This window comes from Carica papaya, chromosome 1 (genome assembly GCF_054855325.1).
Source record: "Carica papaya isolate Zhongbai chromosome 1, ASM5485532v1, whole genome shotgun sequence".
Taxonomy (NCBI): Eukaryota; Viridiplantae; Streptophyta; class Magnoliopsida; order Brassicales; family Caricaceae; genus Carica; species Carica papaya.
In genome coordinates, this window is record NC_142309.1 from 30,022,507 (window position 1) to 30,029,697 (window position 7,191).

Sequence of the window (7,191 nt, forward strand, 5' to 3'; positions counted from 1 at the left end):
TGACGTGGCAATGATATTTTCTTCTTGCCAAATGGGTTGCGTGTCATGTCATGCCATGCCAGCATGCATACCATGGCAACACCATCGCACATGCATAACATGCCATACATACATAAACCACGGGTAAATTTAGTCGTACGCGAAGGGGAAAGCAGAACTAACCGGGAAAAAAACGGTGCGTTTTATTAATTTTACTTAATTGCCCCTCAAACACAATGATTAAAATTGAATTAGTGTTGGTTGTTTCTCGCTCCTATTTTTTAAATGGTTTTTTTTATTTTTTGCCACTAAGTGACATGTCATCAACTGTCAGAAGATATTTTCGGAGGAATTTTTCCAACGTACTGCGGAGGAGTACATTCGGATTTGCCTTTCGGCCGTCGATTAAGTATGATGGTTTTGATTGAGTAATCAATACGACGGATTCGATTATGACCGTCCGATCGAAATGGGCCTTCGTGTTTTGACATCTAGTGGTTGCAGCCACTCATTTCCCCTCCACCCACTTATAACAAAAAGCTTATAAATCAAGTTTGTCGACTTCTCCTTTTCTTAACATTAACTTTTTGAATTTTGACTTTTTGAATTATTTTTAGTTTGTTGAACTCTGCTGTTTGAAGGATTTCAATTTAATATTCAAACTAATAAAATAATTGTTAAATATCTGTAAAAGTTTAAATGTAAGTATAACAATAATATTTATAAAAATAATATTTATTGTTAAAAATATATTAGGATCTCCACTTACTTACACACTAAATAATAATTTAATATATATTACAACATCGTATTTTAGAGAGTACGATAAATTTATAAGAATATCCGACCATAAAATAACTCAATTAAATTTTACTGACAAAAATACGTAAGTAGTTAAAACGTAAAAATCTTGACACGTGCTAGGACTAATGAGGGGCCGAGGCGAGCCCATGACTCGAAAAAGTATCTCGTTGCAAAAATTTAGTCTCCGACTCTTGTTTGCCAAATATAAGAGTGTAGGTAAATCCTAACTCTTATACAAACTCATATAACAAAATGATAAAACCCAAAGTGATTCATTAACCCTCGAGCAAGGTGGGGATAAAATGGTTTGAAGTTCATTTGTAACTAGGAGTACAATATATAAAAAGTAATAGCATTGAGTGGTCGCCTTCATTAAGATACTATCAGATTTGAAAACTGCTTTACTTTTGACTTCAATATTTATTTTGTATGTTGTCCAAAATATTACGATAAGACATATAATTGAGTAAATTTTATGACGATTTTATAGTGTATTTACTATTTTATTATCAAATATGTCTTAATTGTACGTATAATATAGAAAGTCAACTATATATATAAATATTTATTAAAATAAATGAATAAGGTAATGAAGAAAATTTGTTTTTGTAAAAGATAAGTTAGCCATTATGTAATAGATAGTCAAGGTAGTGCTAAAAGTTTGATGCATATCGAAAAGATACCATAATAATCTGGTCAGGAGGATATGCTTTGATTAAGTGTTATATAGTGTAGGCTTGCTCAAAGCAAAATAATATGTACGAGAAATGTTATTGGTAAGAGACAAACCATATTATACATTGCGAAATATTCACTTGCTTCGATGTTATATACTCGAACTCTAAGAGAGATATAAATGGGTGAAATAAACAGTATTTTTCATGCTGAGATATTTTTTTATTAATTCCTAGTTTGATTTTTTCGTGTATTCACTTTCATATATGTACTTCCAACATTGTTACATAATCGTCACGAGTAAAGTATTGTTCAAATACATAACATAAGTTGTGATAAATTTCGGTTTATACGTAATCTATTTAATATATACTTTATAATTATATCTATATTCATAAATAATTTGCTTATAACGAGTTAATTAATTCAATTTTACTTAAAATATTAAACAGTAAAAAACACATATCAAACAATCTAAGGTAAGAAATAATAAATATTTTTAATTTCTAACTAATATAATAAAAATAAACTAATAAATATTTTTAATTGCTTATAATTTCTCATAAATTAAGTGTAGATTTTAGCATGCATTTTGTATATGAAAAGTAAAAAATAAATGGGATTATTATTTCCCTATAAAAACTTACTATTAAAATTATTATTTTTAAGTAAAAATCTGTTTATATATGAAATTATTTATTAATTTTTTGTTTTTTTAAATTCATAAGTATTTATAATATATTTTTGTTTATAGAAGCACATAAAATTTTACACACTTAAAAATTAATTAAAACACAATAACAAATAATTTTTATAAGATATCAAAAATTACATTTTAAATTTTGATGATTCCATCATTAGCTTCAATACTATTCTATTTATCGTTAGCGAATTTATAAAATTTTGTAAATAAAATACTCATAAATTACAAAATAAGAATTAAAAAATATTTTCATGCCCCAAACATAGCTAATAGCGATCGTATATATTTTTGTGTTAAGAGTTTAAATAATATCGTCCATTTTAATTATTTTTCGATAGTTTTTATAACATTTAAATTTTATTATTCGATAATTTTAATGTATGTTCTTTCTCGTTGCATTTGATTCCTAATGTCGTAATTACATAGAGATCATACATTATATCTTATATATAGTTTTATGTATATATCGAGATAATTGAAAATACAAAAATTCTATGGTATAATAGAAATTCTTACAAAAAAAAAAAGTTAAAAATTTTAACTTTATATCTTTAAAAAAAAAAAAAATTGTGGATAGTAGACCCAACCAAAAAATTAAGAGTCCCGTGTAATATATATGTATGTATATATATATATATATTAATTGATGCCAAAAGCAAATTAATTAACTAAGGAATTGCTTTTTTGTCGTTTAATTATTAAAGGAAAACCATGCATGTAGAACCCTTAATTATTTATATTGAAGAACACACACACACACACACACACATATATATATGTAGATATGCGTAGATATAAAATGTGTCATATCATCATGTACGTGCATGGACATGCATGCGGCGACATAGATATTTCTTGTCTTCATGCACGTGCGGTGAATCCACCATTTCTTCCCCATATCTACTTCTGTGTTGTCAACACGAGCAGAGGTTTTGTGAAGTCACAGAGACTACTCATATGCCTGTACTTATGGAAGAGGCAAACTTGTTTAGATATTTTATTGTATGCTGAAGCCATGATATCCACGGTGCAAATAGTGAAATTATAACAAGATCACGTAGTTGTTTCGTTGACTTGGGAATAATCTCGTCATACTTTCTAAAATTATAAGTATTTATATGTATTTTTATCACATTACCTGTGTATATGTATAATTTGAGCGTTTACTATCTTGAAAAAAAATAATTTTTTTTTTATATTTTAAAATCTAAGTAAGTAATGACATTTAAAATTTTATTTTTACGTAATATATGTAATTGTAATCGACACTTATATATTATCTTTATTTTTTAATTTAAAAAATAAGAGTGTTATATAGCACTTTTCAGTATTACTTACAAATGTGGGAGGCCAAAAGAGCGAAAAATGGAGGGGGGGACAATATTATATTTTATAAGAAGAAATGTTGGAAGAAACATAAGTGTAAACAGAGAAGAAAAATATGAAAAAATTTCTTCTGGTTATTATTATGAATGAGGGATACAGACTCATCATTTTATTACAAATGAATTGATCGACTGAACAACATTGCATCTGTATGTCATTTATACAGATGCCTCTTACAAATTTAATAACATGTTAACTGACTAACTATTTTAACGTAAAATATAATAACATAAGCTGAACATAAGCTAATTATCTAACTGTCGTAACAGAAACTATAGATATTTAAAAAAATTGAAGAATAGATGTTCACGAGGCATACAAGTTGTTCAATTACAGTTTAAAATCATTGATCAAGATGAATAAAAAGTTGTGATCAATGAGGATATAAGATGTCGTATACTGCAACATTCGTTTAAATTATGTGTAGATTTAGTGGGTTGAATAGTCAAAATATTAAAAGCGAGGGATAAGATTTTGGTATAATATAATAAGTTGGAATTGGAGACTATGTGGATAGAGGAGATGCACTGCAATTAAAACACGATGAAACATATAGTTGAAATACTATATCAAAATCTAAAAAAAAATTAAAAGAATTTCAAATGTTAAAAAATTTTAATCTTGTGTTATTATTTACAAGTCAAAAAACAATTTTAAATAAATAACTTCTCTGAAAATGAGCTAATTTAACTGTACCGTTCAGTATGATTATTTCTATAATAGTAACAAGTTTTATCATTTATTATAATATCAATGAAAATGATAAAAAAATAAAAAATATATAAAAGAATTCACCAATATTATATAACTCATCAATTAATACGAGTAAAACATACATACACATATATATATGATATAATATTATTTACGGTAATTTTATATTAAAAATCAGATTTTATTTTTTGTTTATAAAACTAGAGAATAGTTCGAAGAAATTACTTAAAACCAACACGAAAGGTATATAAAAAATAGTCTCTTACAACACGTGTGTGTGTGTATATATGTTATATGCATGTACGTGTGTAGATTTCTTTTAATTCGAAGCACACATACATACACGCACGTGTATCTCTATGCAATTATCGAGAACTAACCAACTTTGTAATTGGACGGGGGGAGTGGACAAAAGGGTCAACGAGTAAGTGCACCACTACTTACACACAAGATGGGTTATTATATACGAATAAATTAATAGTCAACGTGGGTTGACTTACTAATGGCTTAAATTAAAAATAGATAATGTTAATTTTAACAAAGAAACCACTTCAACGTGGTGAAAACGCGGATCAAACACATACAAATTTTTATTTGGTGTTGATATATAATATTATATGTAACTATATGTGTGGAAATACATGTGTATATCTACGTGTAATGATTTGGTCATCACCACCTTTTTTTTGCCTTTGGATTTTTATATAATTTATTAATTAATTATATTAATCTTAGCTTCGAATGTGTATATAGCGGTGTGTATCTATACGCGTATGTAGGTATGCTACCTATCCCTGATTTACTTACACACGTAGCTTATATATATATATATAATTCAAGTACTTAATTAGATATATATATATATAATATAATATAAGTAAATAATTAACTCTTTAATTAAGAATTAATGCTTCAAAGCGAGTTATTTAAGAAAAAAATAAATAACAAAAACCAAAAAAGGCCGCGGAGAGAACGCAACACGGGATATCAGATTCCCCCACGTGGCTCGTGAAAAGCAACGGGCAACATTTTGCCCGGAAAACGTTACGACATTATTAACCATACACGTGTACGTATTCGGTGGCTAAAAATCAACGGGCAGTTCAGCGGGCAGCTCCAAAAATATCTGGTGGCGGAGGCGCGACCAGCAATCCCTTTGTAGATATTTTTGAGGGAGGGGTCAGATTTCAAATAGACAAAATTAGGGGGCCTGTGCTCGCGTGTAGCCAATCGGAGAAGAGAAACTAATTTATACGCAGTGGATCTGGCCTAACTGACACGTGGCTCGACGCCGTGCGAGGAATATATCTCATGATCTGGCGTTATTCCCACTTGCACAGTTGCCTTCCCTCCGTCCGAGTGGGCCCACCCCCGCGATGGCTGGCACGGCGATGGATGTGGCATCCATGACCCTACTCATGCATGCCATGCGTGGCATGGGGATGGCTTGGTACCATACGTGTCGAGTTTTGATTTGTTATACTGAAGTGGGTCCACGGTCTGAGTTGACTCTTACCGGGACCTGCGGAATTTATGTAATGACGAATCTACCCCCGAATATTCTCCGAGTATTTTTCTCCTCCTTTGGAAGCTTTCGCTGCCAAATAAAATAAAAGAGATATATTTTAAAATTATATATTCAAATCCAGATAAACATGAAAAAATATACTTGAAAAAACAAAATAAAATTATTAGTTTTTTTGTGTAATTTTTCATTAAATTTTTTAAAATTTCATATTTGTAAACATTAAAAATTCATAAAATTAACATATAATTCATAAAAAAAATATAATTTTTCAATATCTATGTGCATTGTAATTGATACAATTATGTTAATAAATTACAAATTTATTTTTATTTTTTTTAATATTAAGAAAAATATCATATATTATAATAATTATTTTATTTAAATATAGAGCAATTCATTTTAAATTTCATCAAATTTAATACAATTTAAATGCATTTCATTAAGTCGTATGAAATTATTTATGAATTGAATTTTTTATCATTTTAAAATTTATTTTTTTTCCGTATAATTGAAATAAATGTTAATTTATAAATAAATTTCACATGAATTTAAAAAATTTATTCAGCATAATATTAATGTTGCGTTATAAGGTGAAATTTACTGTAAATATAATGTTATGAAAATATTAGCCATCGAGATTATAGGTGTTACTCACAGTACTTGACATGTTATATTGGTACCTTATAATAAAAAAGATAAATAAAAAAAAATAAAAAGGAAAAAAAATACAAACAAGAGCAAAAAATAAAATAATAAAATATTTAAATTAAAAATTACTCGAATTATTAGTTTATTTATTATTATTTATTTATTAATTAATTTTTTTTTTTATAAATTTTAATTAATTATATAATTTTATATAAAAATTATCATACATAAAATATTATCAAATTAATTAACCCCAAACACATCTTTACATTTTTTGTCACGCTACACGTGCCTCCAAAAAAAAGGTTTACACGTCAGGATACTTTTGCCAAGTGGAATGATCTAGAACGTCAGATTTTTTTTTTTTTTTTAAAAGAAAAACCCATTATATAAAATTAAAATATTTGTTGATTTTTTTATAAAAAAATAATTTATTGATGTAATTGTCGGTTACCCACTCGATCAACGCATTAAAATAACTAAATTAGAAAAATCATGTTGTTCGTTGTCGGTTGCGAAACTGTTAATTAGCACTTATTTAAGTTAATTAATATTATCAGGTTAATCTTAATTATATTATTCTAAAAATAGAAGGAAAACATAAATAATGATTTTATGATGCCACGTTGTTTATTTGTTTGCCCGACACGTGTCTCCAAGACTTTGTTGGTGTGTTTCTTTGGGTGGGGCCCTTGGACCGATAATGCTGTCTTTACATTAGAAAAAAGTTTGGACGGCGCCTGTGATAATTACG